Source organism: Scyliorhinus torazame, chromosome 19 (assembly GCF_047496885.1).
Source record: "Scyliorhinus torazame isolate Kashiwa2021f chromosome 19, sScyTor2.1, whole genome shotgun sequence".
In the NCBI taxonomy this organism is placed as follows: domain Eukaryota; kingdom Metazoa; phylum Chordata; class Chondrichthyes; order Carcharhiniformes; family Scyliorhinidae; genus Scyliorhinus; species Scyliorhinus torazame.
This window is the reverse complement of record NC_092725.1, coordinates 51,565,202-51,584,810: the sequence shown is the minus strand read 5'-3', so window position 1 is coordinate 51,584,810 and position 19,609 is coordinate 51,565,202. Positions and strand designations below refer to the sequence as shown.

Sequence of the window (19,609 nt, the reverse complement as noted above, 5' to 3'; positions counted from 1 at the left end):
CATTCATGGAATGTGGGCATCACTGGCTAGGCCAGCATTTATTGCCCATCCCTAATTTCCCTTGAGACAGTGGTGATGAGTTGAAGCGCTGCAGTCCATGTGGTTTAGGTACACCCAAAGTGTTGCTGAAGAGGGAGTTCCAGGGTTTTGACCCAGTGACAGTGAAGGAGCGGTAGCACAGTGGTTAGCACTGTTGCTTCACAGCTCCAGGGTCCCAGGCTTGGGTCACTGCCTGTGTGGAGTCTGCACATTCTCCCCTTGCCTGCGTAGGATTCCTACGGGTGCTCCAGTTTCCTCTCACAAGTCCCAAAAGACGTGCTTGTTAGGTGAATTGGACATTCTGGGTGCTATTCTCACCCCCCACGCCGGGTGGGAGAATCGCCGGGGCGCCGTGTGAATCGCGCCGCCCCGACCCCCGCACGTGATTCTCCCACCCCCCCCAGAAACCAGCGGAGCACGATTCGCACCGGGCCGCTCGGAGAACCGGCGAGCGGCGATTCTCCGGCCGATGGGCCGAGCGGCCGCTATGACACGAAAGTTCCCGGCGGCGCCGTCCACCCCTGGTCGCTGCCGGCGGGAACTCTGCAGGAACGCTGGGGGGGCGGCCTGTGAGGGGGGGGGGGGAGGGGGTCTCCTTCACCGGGGTGGCCTCCGATGGGGTCTGGCCCGCAATCGGGGCCCACCAATTGGCGGCCGGCCTCTCCCCCCCCAGGCCTACCTCCTTCCGTGCACGGCCCCAGATCACCGGCTCCATGTTGGTGAGGGGCCGGCGTGTGTAAGACGTTCCCCGCGCATGTGCAGGATGGCGCGGCCCAACTGCGCATGCGCAGGATTGGGCTGCCCCAACTGCGCATGCGCGGGTTGGCGCGGGCGCCGCGTAAGGACGCTGGAGCGACATGAAACGCTCCAGCGCCGTGCTGGTCCCCTGTGGGAGCCAGAATAGGTTGTGTCCGAGCCCTGTTTGCGCTGTCGTGAAACGCGACGGCGTTCACGACGGCGCGAACACTTGGCCTCAATATCGGAGAATCGCCCCCTCTAAATTTCCGGTGTATGGCGATTAGGGGCTTTTCACACTAACCTCATTGTAGTGTTAATGCAAGCCTACTTGTGACACTAATAAAGATTATAGATTATATTTCCAAGTCGGGATGGTGAATGACTTGGTAAGAAAGTTCCAGGTGATGGTATTCCCATGTATCTGCTGTCTTTGTCGTTCTAGATGGTAGCTGCCGTGGGTTTGGAAGGTAATGTCTAAAGAACCTTGGTCAGTTCCTGCAGTGTATTATTATGGGTCAGGGTTTAGAGAACCCCAAAGTGTATCATGGAGTTTACCTGACCCACAACTTTTAATAGGTTGTGGTATGGGGAGCACACGGCCCACTCTACAGGTGTGGTACTTCAGAAATGGAGAAGTTATTTTTGAAAGCAATGTTTATTCTATGAACTCAAGTTAACCTTTTTAAAATATACAGTGAATATCTTAGCAACCATTATTTCAAAGATAACCCCCAAAGAATACAACACTAAGTAATCCTTTAAGCTGTCCTTTTAACATCCAAAAGACTTAACAACCTTTAAACAGAAGCACATCAGGATTTACATTCAATACTGAAAACATTTAAATTTCTGAATTCACCAAATGATCACGAGATAGTCCTTCATGGCAGAGAGATCAACAGTACAGCTGCTTTGGCTGACTTCAGCTGCAACACACTGAAAAATCAAACCAAAAAGACAGACACATCCGAGCTTTTCTCAAAGTGAAACTAAAAAGCAGAACCAGAGCTCAGCTCCACCCACACTCTGACATCACTGCAGTTACATGAGCAGCCAAACATTTCTTAAAGCGACATTCTCATGACAGTATCTTGTAGAGTTTACACACTGCTGCTACTGTGCACAAGTGGTGGAGAGAATTAATGTTTATGGATGGGGCACCAATCAAGCGGACAATGAAATCCTGGATGGTGTTGAGCTTCTTGAGTGTTATTGGAGCTGCACTCTTCCAGGCAAGTGCAAAGTATTCCATTACACTCTTGACTTGTGCCTTCTTAATTTTGCACAGGCTTTGGGGAGTCAGGAAATGAATTACTTGCCGTAGGGTTCCTCGCCTCTGACCTCTTGTAGCCACAATATTTTTATGGCTAGTCCAGTTCAGTTTCTGGTCAGTGGTAACCCCAAGATGTTGATTGTGGGGGATTCAGCAAAGGTAATGACATTAAATGTCAAGAGGCGACCTTTGATTCTCTCTTGTTGGAGATGGTCACTGTGTGTGCATTTGTGTGGCGCAAATTGAACTTGCCGCTTGTCTGCCCAAGCCTGGATATTGTGCCGGCCTTGCTGTGTTTTGACATGAACTGCTTCAGTATCTGAGGAGTTGTGACTGGTGCTGAACATTGTGCAATCATCTGCCAACAACTCCACTTTATGATAGAAGGAAGGTCATTCATGAAGCAGCTGAGGATTTGGTTGTAAGACACTATCCTGAGGGCCTCTGAACTGATGTCTTGGAACCGCAATGACTGATCTCCAACACACACACAACGATCTTCCTTTGTGCTGGGATTCACTCCAACTAGGAGAGAGCTTTTCCCTGATTCGCATTGACTCCAGTTTTGCGATGGCTCCTTGATGTCATGCTCGGTCAAATGCCTTGATTTCAAGGGCAGTCACTCTCAAGTTGCCTCTGGATTTCAGGGAAATTCAAATCCCTGATCTACCAAACTCCTGGATGCAGCACTCCTGGGAGGAAGCCCCTGATTATAGGAAATTCCCTGGGCATTGCAGGGGGACTCTGACAGCACCTGCACTGTTACCCAACTACTTTGGTTCACATTCTCATTCCAGTGAATGTTGACCGTACTATAGGAGAGCAATTCAGCCTTGAGGCACTGACATCTTTTATTATATCAGTAGGAACTGCGATTAATAAATGAGATGAGAACAGTCTGGAAGGAAATTACTTCCATCCTTTCAGAAAAATTAACATTACATTTTTTTTGTAAGAATATTGGTGCGAATTTGTATTTCCTGCTGTGCTGGGAATGGAACACATTCCACTTCTGCCTCCTGGCATCAGCATCAATCAGGTCAACTAAAGCACAGAAAAATGTAGTCTAATCCCACTCTGTCTCAACAATGTGGCTCACATTGAGCTTTCTCCTTTCTCCCACCCTCATCTTGTGCCTCAATGTGACACAGTTTAATTTGCGCAGCAACCAGCTGTGGCCTCTTGAGTGTGGGGAGTTTTGTGCTGTTGGGGCCCTCTCCACTGGCCTGTGCATTAAGAGTGCTCAAGCTGATATCACCTTTGACCATCAGAAACTTGTCCTTTCCATTCCATCAAAACCTACGAGAAAGGCAAATGTAATATTGAACTTTACCTCAAAGATCTGCAGGATCAGGGAGAGATTTGAAGGAAGGCGGCGTTTGTTGGGAGTTTTCCCCTTACCCGAGCTGGGGATAGGGGAGGAAGAGGGCCTGGCCGTATTGAGGCCCCCTCCAGAATTTCTTTGGGAGGACGAGGGAACGTGAAAACGCTCCCAAGCTGGACTGGAGCGGCCACAATGGGGCGAAAGAGACTGAGCCCGAGGCGCTGCACCGCCCCCCGGATCCGGCCCTCAGCCTGGCCGAGCGCCTGTGCCCGGTTTGCCAGGAAATGCTGGCGGTGCCAGTGACACCAGCATGCTGACACTCACAGTGCCTGGGCTGCTTCCAGCAGATGGCGGAGATCGGTTGGGCTGGCTTGCTGGCTGGCGAGAGCCGCTGGGAAGGTCGGGACCGGTTCGGCGGCGGCGAGGCCGTAGCCCTGATGGTACATTACAGGGAGAGGTCGTTGGAAGCTATGCGAATCGGGGCAAAGAGTGAGTGAAGAGATCGGAGACCTGCTTGAGCATTTCTCTAAACAACAGTACCGAGCCAAGGAGGCTAACTACAAGGGAATCGGACCAGCTCTTCCTCTTCCTGACTGAACATCGGGCACAAAAAAAAACAACAGGTTGCAGCTGGATTTTAAAAATGTTTTAAAATTTTCTGCAAGGTGGCGTCGGAGTGTGGCGGCTCTCTGCGAGCTCCCCCCTGCAGACCTCTTCCTCCATCTTTTATAACTGTTGGAATTCTTTGAAGATGTAACCGGTACAGTTGTCAAGTGGGAGCCAGTCGATGTGGTTTATTTAGTATATTTAGACTTTCAAAAGGCATTTGACAAAGTCCCGCATAAGAGATTATTGTGCAAAATTAAGGCGCATGGGATTGGGGAAGTGTATTCAGGTGGATAGAAATATGGTTGGCAGAGAGGAAACGAAGAGGAGGAATTAATGTGTCCTTTTCAAATTGGCAGGCAGTAACCAGTGGGGTGCCACAGGGATCGGTGCTGGGACCCCAGCTATTCACAATATATATTAATGATTTGGATGAGGGGACAAAATATAACATCTGAAAGTTTGCAGATGACACCAAGTTAGGTGGGAGAGTGAACTGTGACGAGGATGCAGGGATCCGACAGCATGATCTGGACAGGTTGGGCGAGTGGGCAAATCAATGCTAGATGCAGTATAATTTGGATAAGTGTGAGGTTATTCACTTTGGAAGCAAAAACAGGAAGGCAGATTACTACCTCAATGGTTGTAAATTGGGGGAGGGGCGTGTGCAGCAGGACCTGGGTGTCCTTGTGCACCATTCGCTGAAGGTAAGCATGCAGGTGCAGTAGGCGGTAATGGGATATTGGCCTCCATTGCAAGAAGTTTCAAGTATAGAAGCAGGGATGTGCTGCTGCAATTGTACAGGGCCTTGGTGAGGCCACACCTGGAGTATTGTGTGCAGTTTTGGTCTCCTTCTCTGAGGAAGGGTGTTCTTGCTCTCTCTCTCTCTCTCTCTCTCTCTCTCTCGAGTGCAGCGAAGGTTTACCAGACTGATTCCAGGGATGGCGGGACTGTCATATGAGGAGAGATTGACTAGGTTGGGATTGTTCTCGCTGGAGTTCAGAAGAATGAGGGGGGATCTCTTAGAGACTTAGAAAATTCTAACAGGACTAGACAGGGTAGATGCAGATAAGATGTTACCAATGATAGGTGTGTCCAGAACCAGGGGTCACAGTCTGAGGATTCAGGTAAACCCTTTCAGACAGAGATGAAGAGACATTTCTTCACACAAAGAGTGGTGAGCCTGTGGAATTCATTACCACAGGAAGTAGTTGATGCTAAAACATTGAATATATTCAAGAGGCGGCTGGATATAGCACTTGGGGAGAATGGGATCAAAGGCTATGGAGAGAAAGCAGGATTAGGCTATTGAGTTGGATGATCAGCCATGATTGTGATGAATGGCGACTTTTACAGGTGGAGTTCATAGAATTTACAGTGCAGAAGGAGGCCATTCGGCCCATCGAGTCTACACCGGCTCTTGGAAAGAGCACCCTATCCGAGGTCCACACCTCTACCCTATCCCCATAACCCAGTAACCCCACCCAACACTACTGGCAATTTTGGACACTAAGGGCAATTTATCATGGCCAATCCACCTAACCTGCACATCTTTGGACTGTGGGAGGAAACCGGAGCACCCGGAGGAAACCCACGCACACACGGGGAGGATGTGCAGACTCCGCACAGACAGTGACCCAAGCCGGAATCGAACCTGGGACCCTGGAGCTGTGAAGCAATTGTGCTATCCACAATGCTACCGTGCTGCCTGAGTTGACCACAGGGAAAGCAGTGGAACAGTTGAGGAAGGCAAGGGGGGCGGTCTATGAGTACAGGGAAAAAGCAAGCAGAATGTTGGCGCACCAGCTCAGGAAAAGAGAGGCAGCCAGGGAGATAGGTGGAGTAAAGAGTAGAGACGCTAATACTGTCCTGGACCCAGCGGTGTGAACGAGGTGTTTAAGGACTTTTATAGTAAATTATATGAGTTGGAGCCCCCGGCTCGGGTGGAGGGGATGAGGCAGTTTCCATATCAATTGAGGTTCCCGAGGGTGGAGGAGGGGCTGGGAGCCCCAATTGAGATTGAGGAAATAATCAAGGGGCTGGAGGGCATGCAGTCGGGCAAGGCCCCCGGGGCCTGACGGCTACCCGGTGGAATTCTATAAGTTGTTTTCAGAGATATTGAGCCTACTGCTGGTGAGGACATTTAACGATGCAAGAGAGAAGGGAGTTCTCCCCTAAACAATGTCGCAGGCCTCGATTTCATTGATCCTGAACCGGGAGAAGGATCTGGATCAATGCGCATCATACAGGCTGATTTCTCTGCTGAATGTGAATGCGAAACTGCTGGCTAAGATACTGGCCACAAGGATAGAGGACTGTGTCCCGAAGGTGTCAGGGGAAGACTAGCATGAATTTGTTAAGGGCAGGCAACTCAAGGCCAATGTTCGAAGGCTTCTAAATGTTATTATGATGCCCTCAGAAGGAGAGGAGGCGGAGGTGGTGGTAGCGATGGATGCAGAGAAGGCTTTTGATCGGGAATTACCTGTGGGAGGCGCTGGGAAGGTTTGGGTTTGGTGAGGGCTTTATTGACTGGGTGCGGTTGCTCTATCAGGCACCAGTAGCAAGTGCGTACGAACCAGCTGAGGTCGGGGTATTTTAACCTATACCGAGGGACGAGGCAAGGGTGCCCCCTCTCCCCGTTACCGTTTGCTCTGGCCATAGAGCCATTGGCCATGGCGTTAAGAGTCTCTAGGAACTGGAAAGGGCTGGTTCAGAGGGGGTGGAGCACCGGGTCTCGCTCTACGCAGATGACCTGCTCTTGTACATTTCAGACCCGTTGGAGGGGATGGGGGAAGTAATGCGAATCTTGGGGTAATTTGGCAATTTTTCGGGGTATAAATTGAACATGGGGAAAAGCGAGATGTTTACGATCCAGGCAAGAGGACAGGAGAAGAGACTGGGAGAGCTGCCGCTTAGAATGGTAGGGACGAGCTTTCGATATCTGGGAATCCAGATGGCCTGGGAATGGGAGGCACTGCACAAGTTAAACCTAGCCCGGTAGGTAGAACAAGTGGAAGGGGTCCCTCTATCACTGGCGGGGACGGTACAGACCGTGAAAATGACAGTCCTCCCCAGATTTCTGTTTGTCTTTCAGTGCCTCCTCATCTGCATCCCTAAGGCCTTTTCCAAGCGGGTTAATAAGATTATTTTGGGCTTTGTGTGGGCGAGTAAAACCCCACGAGTGGAGAAAGTGTTGCTGGAGCACAGTCAGGGGGAGGGTGGGTTGGCGTTGCCGAACTTCTGCAATTACTACTGGGCAGCTAATATAGCCATGATTAGGAAGTGGGTAGTGGGGGAGGGGTCGGCATGGGAGCGGATGGAGGCGGCGTCATGTAAAGATACCAGTTTGGGAGCACTGGCAACGGCACCTCTGCCGTTCACGCCGGCCCGATACTCCACAAGTCCGGTGGTAGTGGCGGCTCTGAGGATCTGGGGGCAGTGCAGGAGATATAAGAGAGTGGAGGGAGCATCGATTTGGACCCCGATTTATAATAACCACAGGTTTGTACCGGGTAGGCTAGATGGCGGGTTCCGGAGTTGGCCGAAGGCAGGAATTGGAAGGATGGGGGATCTATTTATAGACGGGAGCTTTCCCAGCTTGAAAGCCTTGGAGGATAAATTTAAATTGCCAGCAGGGAATGGTTTTAGGTATTTGCAGGTGCGAGACTCCCTGAGAAAACAGGTGCCGGCCTTTCCGCTACTGCCACCACGGAGGATACAGGATAGAGTAGTTTCCAGTACCTGGATGGGAGAGGGGAAGGTATCGGATATTTACCAGGAGCAAGTTTGAGGACGAGCTGGGAGGTGAGATTGAGGCGGGTCTTTGGGCGGATGCCCTAAGCAGGGTTAATACCTCCTCACCATGCGCCATACTTAGCCTGATACAATTTAAGGTAGTCCACTGGGCATACATGACAGCGGCTAAGATGAGTAAGTTCTTCAGGGTTGAGGATAGGCGTGCGAGGTGCGCGGGAAGCCCAGCAAATCATGTCCACGTGTTTTGGGCATGCCCGAAGCTTAGAGGGTTTTGGCAGGATTTTGCTAAGGCAATGTCCACGGTACTAAAAACACGGGTGGTGCCGAGTCCGGAGGTAGCGATCTTTGGAGTGTCAGAAGATCCAGGAGTTCAGGGGCCTCCCTGGTAGCCCGGAGACGGATCTTATTAATTTGGAGGGACTCGAAGCCCCCAAGTGTAGAGACCTGGGTTAGTGACATGGCTGGGTTTCTCAGTCTTGAGAAAATAAAGTTCGCCTTAAGAGGGTCAATGGGTTCACCCGGAGGTGGCAGCCGTTTGTCGACTTTCTCGGGGAAAATTAAAATGTCAGCAGAAGCAGTATTCCAAGTGGGGGGGGGAGGGGTGGATTGTTGTTGTATGGTTGAGGTGTCTGAAGATTGGGCTGGGGGGGAAATGTTTATTTTACCATGTTGATGTCATTGTTTATGTTCCTGTTATAAACATTTTCAAATACCTCAATAAAATATTTTTTAAAAATAAAATTATTATAGCATGTTCAATAATTATTAATTATTATAGCATGTTCTATAATTATTAATTATAGCATGTTCAATAATTATTAATTATTATAGTATGTTCTATAATTATTAATTATTATAGTATGTTCTATAATTATTAATTATTATAGCATGTTCTCTGTGTTTATGTATGGAACGATATGCCAGGACTGTAAGCAGAACATTACTTTTCACTGTACCTTGGTACATGTGACAATAAATACATCAAATCTAATCAAATCAGTGGCACAGTGGTAATATCACTTGACTGCTAATCCAGTAGCCTTGTTTAATACTCTGGGAACATGAGTTCAAGCCTCATCACAGCAGCTGGTGGAATTTGAATTCAGTTAGTAAACCCTGGAACTAAAAAGCTGGACTTTGTGATGGTGACCATGAAACTATCATTTATTGTTATAAAACACCCATCTGGTTCACTGATGCCCTTTGGGGAGGGGAATCTTGCCTCCTTACCCAGTCTGGCCTACATGTGACTCCAGAATCACAGCCATGTCGTTGACTCTTAACTGCCCTCTGAAATGGCTGAGCACGCCACTCAGTTCAAGGGCAGTTCGGGATAGGCACAAACGGTGGCCTTACTGGTGACACCCACATCACAGAATAAAAAGGACTCCTCAGATACTGAAGCTGTCTGTGCCCACAGGCAACAAGACCTGGACAACATTCAGGCTATGGCTGATAAGTAACAAATTACATTAGTACCATAGAATTGCCAGGCAATGACCATCTCTAACAAGAAAGAATCTAAACATCTCCCCTTGATGGCCTCACTATCACTGAATACCCCACCATTAACCTCTTGGCAGTTACCATTGATGATAAACTTAACTTGGATCAGCCACATAAATACTGTGGCCACAAGGGCAGGTCAGGGGTTGGGAAGTCTGCAGAGAGTGACTCACCTCCTGACTCTCCAAATCCTGTTCACCATTGACAAGTCAAGAATGTGATGGAATACTCCCCATTTGCATGGATGAGTGCAGCTCCAGCAAGACGTTTAACACCAATCAAGCCAAAACAGCCCGACTGATTGACACCACACCCACCCCTTCCACGACAGCAGTAACTCGCCAAATCTCCTTCAACATGAGCTTTTCCAAACCCGCAACTTCTAATATCTAGAAGCATAAGGGTAGTATGTTCTCCTCCCAAGTCACACATAATAAAAATAATCTCCAGCCCTTTCCTCGACCCTGGTACTCGGCAGGCACCAGAAAGTTCAGGATTCATGCTTTCGGCCGCAGAGAACAGCATCTATCCCCCTAACTACACTGTCCCGTAGTATCACTTTCTTTTTTAACTCCCCACACGAATGACTCCCTGTGCCATGGTGCTGTGGTCAGTTGGCTGATCCTCCCTCCTGTCATTCATACAGCTTATCTCTAGAAAAGGGGAACATTCTAATATAGCAATGTGTTATTTCCATTTTCCGTGTTCAATTAATCGATTTTCACTTTGATGCAGCTAATAACTGCAAGAGTGCTACAAGAAGTTCTGTTAGCATTTAGGACATTTAAGACAAAGGATGTAATTGCAGGGATATGGAGGACTTTCCATCGTCGACTGCAGCTGTCAGGTGTCAAATGAGCTTCTTTCCTGTCTATCCCCAACAAGGCTCTTCAAACTCATCCTCAGAGGAGCCCCCCATGACCCCACAACCAAACAATGTGACTTTTTTACACGAGTCATCTCTATGTCAGGTGTAACTCAGCCAGCAACATTCATCCCTGGGTCAGAGATAGGGAGAAAGCCCTGTTCCAGAGACCTGAACATTGAATCTCTGCTGACACTCATGGGTAGGATGTTACAATCCCGATCCAGACCCGAACAGTCGCTAGAATACTGGACAGAAACCCCAATCTTTTATTTTAATTTTGTAAAACTGTAAGAAAATGATACCTTGCTCCAGGAGTGATTCCATGCAAAATAGGGATATGATATATTAAAACAAACTTTATTACTAAAACCGTGTTAAAATATATTTAACATTACACAAGAAAATAGTTTACAATTATCCATTAAACAATGCTAATCAATACAGTGACACAATAACCCTTAATGCTATCTTTATTTCCACTCAAACAACAAAACATCTCAGAGCCCCTATCCACTTTCAAATACAGTTAGCACTCAGGAATTCGTGCTGTTCAGAGATGCTTTGAATACTCCACTTTCAGAAAGAGAGATCTTTTGAGCCTGCTTTAAATAAAAAGACCTAACACCCTGTCAGCACGATGCAGAATCTTTGGCTGTATTTCTTCAGAAAACCTTCTCAGCTCACCTTCCAGCCAAAAACTAAAACAGAACCTCAATATGACTGCTTCAACCCTGGCTCCTCCCATTCTCTACATCATAATACTAAACTGAACACAATGTCTTTAATGAACTAATCAGCAGGGAACCCTCTTAATATAAATAAAAATCCATTCGCCCAAACTTTTTACGATGCTTTAATTGCATCTCTGGCTCCAAAAAGACTAGCTGTCTTGCAATTCAGCATTTTTAAAAACACTACTTACATGCACACATTAACCCAGGCATTTAACCCTTACTGCTCAAAATACATATAACACAATGGGTGTGATTTAACTGGGGGAAAAATTAGTCCTGTTTTGGGCACGTTTAGCCTGCATCGCCGACAATGACCCTGCTATTAAACTGGACTTTCCTTTTGCCTCGGCGGCGAATGCCCTGCCGTGACCGCCCTTAACTTCATTTCTAAATGCCGCCATTTTTAAATGCCACCCCGATCTCTTGACCTTCTTCCCCCCAGGTGGCAATGCCAAGGTGCCAGGCTGGCAGTGTCAAGATGCCTGGGTGACAGCAGGAGTGCCAGAATACCACCTTGCCCAAAACCCAACCACCCAGGGACTTCCAATTACCTGGGAGGCCATCCCATGTGCAGTTCTGCCTGGTCCACGCTTATGTGGACCACAGCTAAACGGCGTCATGGCGAGTTTTCCCAGATGTGAGCATTTGTTTCCAGGCCTTTGAAGAAACCGGCGCGAACATATATATGTGAGCCCAACTGCTCACTGAAATATGTAAATCCAGATCACGCCCAGTGAGAGCGAGATCCAGATCACAATGTCATGCGAGAGCATTTTGGATCTCATGAGGCATTCCGAGAGTCACAAATCTCACAACATATAGCAGCCTCGACACGTTACCGAGTCGACCGTGATGAGGCTGTTCGATCGTGCCCAATATATCTGAAATTCCTACATGCATAAGGGGTATAGGAACAAGGCTAGGCTGTTCCAAGCTTTAGTCCTGATCTGCCATTAAGTTAATCACAACTCAATCCACCCATATTGGCTGCATATTCTTCAGTAGCCTCAGTAGTAAAATTCTGTCGATCTCAGAATTCAAATGTTCAATTGAGCTAGCACCTACTGATGAAGGAACTATGCTCCAAAACCTAGTGATTCCAAATAAACCTGTTGGACTTTAACTTGGTGTTGTAAGACTTCTTATTGTGCTCTTTATGGGGCAGAGTTCCACATTTATGCTACCTTTTGTGTGAAGGCGTTTTTCCTAAACTCTCTTTTGAATGGCCTGATCTTGACTTGAAGGTTATCATCCCTTGCCCTACACTCCCACCAGCAGAAATTCCTTTCAAAATACTAAAAACTTCAATCAAATCATCCCTTAACCTTCTGTAACTTTTTATGTGGGACTGGGGGAGTGCTGAACTGTCAAAATTGCCCTCTTGGAGATGACGTGTCAACTGAGGTTATGTGTTTTTCCCTTTTAAGGGACCCCAGTGTGGAAAGAACAATAAGGCAGTTCTGCCCATTGTCCTGGACAACATTTAACCCTGAAACACATCATCTGGTCATCAGCTCATTGCCCCAATTTCCATATTACAATAATGCATAAATGTCACAAGTACTTTATCGGCTATAACGGGCTTCATGACATTATTAGGTTGTGAAAGGTACTGTATAAAGGCAAGGTTTTTCTTTTTTTCGGATGGAGAATGATAATTTAGCATCATTAAGTGCTCAAGATACTTATCAAACTCTCTTATTGGGCCTGACAGCAGAATTAAACCTGCTAATCTGAGCACCCAAACAATAAGAAATTGTACTTGTGTATTTGGTTGGAAGATTATTTTGTGGTTCAATATGTCACCAAGGTTGAGAACAATCTGGTTCAGCATAAGACGGTTGCCAGGGAGGGAGAAGGGATCGGTGGCTAGGAAATGGAGTTCATAGAACATCGAACACTACAGCGCAGTACAGGCCCTTCGGCCCTCGATGTTGCGCCGACCTGTGAAACCACTCTAAAGCCCATCTACACTATTCCCTTATCGTCCATATGTCTATCCAATGACCATTTGAATGCCCTTAGTGTTGGTGAGTCCACTACTGTTGCAGGCAGGGCATTCCACGCCCTTACTACTCTCTGAGTAAAGAACCTACCTCTGACATCTGTCTTATATCTATCTCCCCTCAATTTAAAGCTATGTCCTCTCGTGCTAGACATCACCATCCGAGGAAGAAGGCTCTCACTGTCCAACCTATCCAATCCTCTGATCATCTTGTATGCCTCAATTAAGTCACCTCTTCACCTTCTTCTCTCTAACGAAAACAGCCTCAAGTCCCTCAGCCTTCCCTCATAAGATCTTCCCTCCATACCAGGCAACATTCTGGTAAATCACCTCTGCACCCTTTCCAATGCTTCCACATCCTTCCTATAATGCGGCGACCAGAACTGCACGCAATACTCTAAATGTGGCCGCACCAGAGTTTTGTACAGCTGCAACATGACCTTGTGGCTCTCAAACTCAATCCCTCTTTCAATGTTCCTCAATGTAAAATCCATGACATGTGACCACTCGGAAACGATGACTGTAAGGAACTCTAATATTTATTCTACCTGTTACACTCCCCAAAGGGTCTCCCGTTCCCGGCCCACATTTGGGCTGGGGTATTTATGTCCCAGAGCCCCCTGGATTAAGGGGGTAGCTCTGCATCCACCCCCTTCATCTAGGTAGATCGTATTCAGGTGAGGTCCTAGGGAATCTGAAATTGCAGACCCTTGGCTTCCTGTCGGGATATAACACTCAACTAGATCCCGATCATCTTTATTGAACCATTTCCTTGCCTGAGGCCTGACTTCCAATAAATAGAGTTTCCGAAAGAAAGGAATTCCAAGAAGAGTTGTGGAAGACTCTTTGAGTCGTGCTAAAAAGATTTAACAAATTTAATAGAGTGAGTACCTCTTTTAGAGAATTAGCTCGGGCACGATATGCTGAATGGCCTCCAGGCTCTCAAATTCTATGATGCTGCAAATTCTCAGCGACCGTGTGGGATTGGATAATGGTGCCCTCCACAGTCAAATAGTCTTCCAACAGCTTTAGAAGTGGGCTGACAAATAAAGAATTACTGCTTGGATGAGGTAACAGATAATTGGCACCAATGATACACACCAGTTTGAATTGGAAACCGGAGAGAAGAAAAACATCAATAGCTTCAATTTTGAGCATTATCAAGGTGGCATTTTTAATAGTGATTTAATAATTCTATCTGAGGCAATTTTACATTTCAAAGTGATGAATGTTTTATCATTTAAATGGCAGCTGGATGCTCAGTCATTAATTCTGTCTCTTTGATATTACCGTCTGATGATTTTCAGATGTGGTCTTAATTTATATTTGATGGTAATTTTTCATAAAAAGGAACCTTATCGTTTCCTAGTTACCACACAATCGTAAGAACATTACAGGGGACAAGATCTAAAGTCTACTTGATAGGAAAAAATTATTTGTTCCTTTGCCTGTTTTGTACATTACAGCTTTTACTGGAGTACTGGTTAAAGGGAGACTGATCACTCACCACTTGGCAAAGTAGTTTATTCTTCACTCGGATACCTAGATAATGAGTGTGGGCGGTGTTCAACCACACTTGAGGGAGCGGAGCGCATGGGATAGAGGGAGGGAACCAAATCCAATCCTGTACAAGTGCACACTCCAGACTGGTTGTGACAACTGGACAGTTCATCTCTCCTTGCTCCAGGACCAAGGCAAGTCCCGACATCAGCTCAGTCAGCTGGGACCAAGAACGACTGTCAGGATTTCAGCTGCTCTCTGTATTAACCCCCTGAGCCAACTGGAGCCTCTGGATCTGACTTTCTAATGTTGCAATGTTAAAATTATTGGTTGAATCACATGTGCTTTTAACCCAATCCCCTCTCACTCAAACCCATTGCCTTTTCAAATAACAGGTTATTAGCAGGTGGAGAGAGCCAGGTATGTGTAAACTTAGTGACTCGCACAGGAGTAAACATTAGCCGTTCCTTATCATAAACATCAATTAAAATAGAAAACCTTTCGTCTTTCCAGACTGTCATTGTTTCTACAACCAGCTACAGGACTGACTTGCTGCAACATTTCTGAGAGTCGTATCTTAATGTAATCAAATCTATCCTAACCTCACTCCATAGAATCCCTACAGTGCAGAAGGAGGCCATTCGGCCCATCAAATCCGCTCCAACCCTCTGAAAGAGCACCCTACCTAGGCCTGCTCCCCATCCCCATCCCCATAACTCCATCACCCCATCTAAACTTGGGAAACTAAGGGGCAACGGATTATGACCAATTCACCTAACCTGCAAATCTTTGGACTGAGGGATGAAACTAGAGCATCCGGAGGAAACCCACACAGACACTGGGAGAACGGGTAAACGCCACACATTCACTGAAGGCCGGAATCGAACCCAGGTCGTTGGCGTTGCGGGGCAGTACTGCTAACCATTGTGCCACCGTGCCGCCCACACGAATCACAGAATTATTGGTCGTCTATTCCACTGTATATAATCACTTTCAGGTGGGTCTGCGCTGATGGAGAGTGGGGATGACAGCTGTGATGCCTCGATAGTGGCAATCTCGCAGCTCTCCTCCGAGGTGTTTTCTTGGCAGGCCGGGGGGAGGAGGTGGGGGCATCCTGGATGAGCCGCCACCATCAGATGGAGATCCTGCGGGAGAATGGACATGTGGTCAGTGAGAGGGAAGGATCATTACGTCTGGCATGAACAACTCACTTGTGACAGGTCATCTGGGCAGGGGCCGGTAGATCCTCGCCTTTGCGGCACAGGCCAATCTAGATGTTGGTGACCACTCTGTCCTCGGTCACCCCCTACGACCTCCAGGGTCCTTTCATCCTCAGGTCTGGCACCCTGCCGCCTGCCTGGAACCTCTCCATCTGTTATGGGCCAACTTCTCCTCATGCATTGCGGTGGGGTGGCGCAGTATGACGGGAGAATAGGATGGGCATCGCTGCAGGGCCTGGGTTGGGTGTGCGAAGGTGGGGGTCGTGCCAAACGATGGGTCATCGGGGTGGGGGGTGGCAGGCGGGACCGGTGCCAAGGGGTTGCTGCCAACTCACCCGTGCGGCTCGATGAATGTCGTTGTGCACTGGGTGGCGGTCCTCCTGGTTACCTTCTCCGAACTGGTAACTGCTGCCACTGCCTCCCAGGTGGCACTGGCTGACCAGTGACTGACCCTACCACCCCCTCAGGAGAATAGGGTGACCCGTCCAAACTCCACCACGTCCAACAGTCTGGCCAGGCAGCTTCTCCGAAACCTGGAGCGGGACTGCGAGGTGGCATGGCTGCATTCTGTCTGGGATTTACTCGGAATGATCGGTTTAAGAGCTGCTCCCCCTCGATAGCGGGAAGCTGGCGGGTGAGATCCAGACAAATCAGCTGGCAGGACAGCAGTAGGGCAGCATGGTAGCACAGTGGGTAGCACTGTTGCTTCACAGCTCCAAGGTCCCAGGTTCGATTCCCGGCTTGGGTCACTGCCTATGCGGAATCTGCACGTTCTCCCGTGTCTGCGTGAGTTTCCTCCGGGTGCTCCGGTTTCCTCCCACAAGTCCCAAAAGACGGACTGTTAGGTAATTTGGACATTCCGAATTCTCCCTCTGTGTACCGTATCTGAACAGGCGCCGGAATGTGGCGACTAGGGGCTTTTCACAGTAACTTAATTGCAGTGTTAATGTAAACCTACTTGTGACAATAAAGATTATTATTATTATTTATGACGCAAAATCCATGGGGCATCATTACCGGCCCTAATTGGCATTAGATACCTGTCGCGGTCTCGCCGGGTCAGCTGTCAGAAAGCACCCGACAATTTTCATTCACTACCGCACTTAGTGAAATGAAGAAAATGAAATGAAAATCACTTATTGTCACAAGTAGGCTTCAAATGAAGTTACTGTGAAAAGCCCCGAGTCGCCACATTCCGGTGCCTGTTCGGGGAGGCTGGTACGGGAATTAAACAGTACTGCTGGCCTAGCCTTGGTCTGCTTTAAAAGCCAGCTATTTAGCCCTGTGCTAAACCTAGTGCTTCTCCAGTTAATAATCTTTATTCGTGTCACAAGTAGGCTTACATTAACAATGCAGTGAAGTCACTGTGAAAAGCCCCTAGTCACACACTCCGGTGCCTTTTCAGGAACACTGAGGGAGAATTTGGAATGTCCAAATCACCTAGCAAGCATGTCTTTTGGGACTTGTGAGAGGAAACTGGAGCGCGCGGAGGAAACCCAAGCAGACACGGGGAGAAGGCGCAGACTCCGCACAGACTTTTTGACCCAAGCCAGGAATCGAACCTGGCACCCTGGCGCTTTGAAGCAACAGTGCTAACCTTGGATCGTGCCCATAGGACCAGACTGAATTGCTTTCATACCCCAGCTACAAAACTATATGCAATATTCACCAAAGCTGAACCAGACATATACTTGCCCGTCTAATTATTAGAAGGACCTTAAAAGGTGCCTCACTCAACTAACTCCGGCTCATTTAATCTAAGCAGATTTGATGGGATGAAATACAGATTTTTCCTTCTCTAGTTCTGATGATGAAACTCAATGAGTTTCCTCTTTCGCTCAAGAGTCCACCTTTGTGCAAGTGTCTAAACAGTGAAAGTTAGCGAGATGCTAACCTTTGGCTATGAGGCTAGTCTGGTCCTCACCCAATCGTGTCCACACGTGTGCTCTTCTCACCTGGAAACTTGGAATAATGAGGAGGAATAGGAATCCTGAGGCCGGGGCAGCCAGAGCCCAGTCGTAGTGTCGGAAATTGTTGTCCCAGCTCAGCCACCTTGCACCAGGTCGGACTGAGCTGGGACCAACTGGTAGCCATTTATTGGTGTCACAGTAGATTCTGTGTTCATTCATCAGGTCAGCAGGGAATACCTAGACCCCGAGGATTGCTAAAAGACACTGGGCTGGTTTCACCGTTTTTGAGACTAAGTGTTGATGCCAGCGGAGGATGTGTGAAGTTTTATGACAAACAAGTCAGTGCAACACCTGCACTGATCCAGCAACTTCAAATGGGCTAGTATCGGCGCCACGTGGAACACAATTCCTGGAAAAACGGTGCCGGATTTGTCAGGTCCGTAATTGGCACTCATGAGGCTCACAAGCTGCAGCCGCACTTAAACAGTCCTTTCCCCAAAACACTGCACGGTGGCGCAGTGGGTTAGCACTGCTACCTCACGGCATCAAGGTCCCAGGTTCAAGCCCGGCCCTGGGTCACTGTCCGTGTGAAATTTGCACATTCTCCGCGTTTTTGCATGGGTTTCGCCCCCACAACCCAAAAGATGTGCAGGGTAGGTGGATTGGCCACGCTAAATTGCCCCTTAATTGAAAAAATGAATTGGGTACTCTAAATTTATATTAAAAAAAAGATGTCTGCAAGGAGAGCAACATCACGGCTCGTGGCCATGGAGCACAGAGAAGGGATCATCTCCGTCTGGGACTGCACATCACGCCCCCCTCCTAGTCGGTGAACCTGGAGGTGATCAGAGAGTCCAGTGCATGATGGCCCTGGCGCATGTGTTGAGCGGCCTCGCCTGCCTGCCTGGGCCCCGAGTCCTGATCATCGTCTCCCTCCCCTGCATCCTCCTTGTCAGACAAGGCCTGCCCTCCCGCCTCATCCTCCTCCACTCCTCCAACACATCACCCCTCTGCTGTGTGATGCTGTGGAAGATGCAGCAGGCCGGCATCGCTGCCGGGGTATCCGGGCTCAATCCACATCGAAATGGATGTATTGATCCGCCTGGGCATTTAGGGCCTCTGTGACAGCGCGGATGCACCTGTGCACCGAGCTCTGTGAGATCCCAGACAGGCCACTCGGCGACGGCAAGGACTCCATCGCGTAGAGGTTCAGAACGACCATCACCTTGAGGTGTCCTCCCCCATACCCCTGCGGTGCCAGCTGTACCATCATCTGGCAGATGTGTTGCACTGTCTCTCTGCTCAGCTGGAGTCTCCCGACGACCTGTCCGGTCCGGCAGGTCCTCGAATGACAGGCGCTGCCGGTACACACGAGGCATCAGGCGGCACCTCCTCTTCCTTGGCCTGTGCGGCGGCCACCTGCCCCTCTGCAGCCTGTTTTGCTGCTGCCCGCTCTGCTGCTGCCTGCTCTGCTACTGCAGCCTCTGCCTCCACTTCGAGTGGCTCCTGCTCATATAGCCGCAGGGCATCTCGCAGAGCTGCAACGACCACCAGGGCGGCCACCATTGCTGGTCGAACTCCAATCCCATTGTCTGCAGTTGGTGAAAGGCCAACATGTTAGCCTGATGCATACTCCCGTGCCCAACCAGGTTCCCTGGGCTACCCGGTGACACCGGTTGGCACTGCGGGCTCCTGCTCATCATGTCCACCCCCCCCCCCCCCTCCCCATACCCTCACCCCTGTCCCGTTGGGTGTCCGGCACCGTGGGGGCCCCTGGTCCTAACGCCCGTCCCTGATGCCAGTGATACCATTGGCTGGCACTGCCCTCACTGGAAGCTGCCGTGTGTGTGGCCCTGGGTGCTCTGCTGGTGGGTGGTTGGACGGGGTATTTGGGGCCATGAGGGGGTGGGTGCGCTCTGGCAGCAGGGGTGGGGTGCGGTTTGGGGGGTGGGCGTACCCTAACGGCCGGTGTCACTGTGTAGAATCAGGAGCAAAGGTGGGCGGTCAGTGGGTGCGCAGCAAGATGGCCGCCATAATGGCGGTGGCTGCCTGAGACCACAAGTGAACCGCGTCGTCGGGAACTCTGCCCATTGGAGACGGTGACTCGCGGAGGCCCCAGAGAATAAAAGA

The 19,609-nt window shown here is 49.0% G+C and overlaps 1 protein-coding gene across 11 annotated transcripts in view; it reads left to right on the top strand.

Annotated features, from left to right (window-relative positions):
- tbxas1 (thromboxane A synthase 1 (platelet)) overlaps positions 1–19,609 on the top strand; it is a 463,069-nt gene that overhangs the window by 351,026 nt on the left and 92,434 nt on the right. The window lies entirely within an intron of this gene.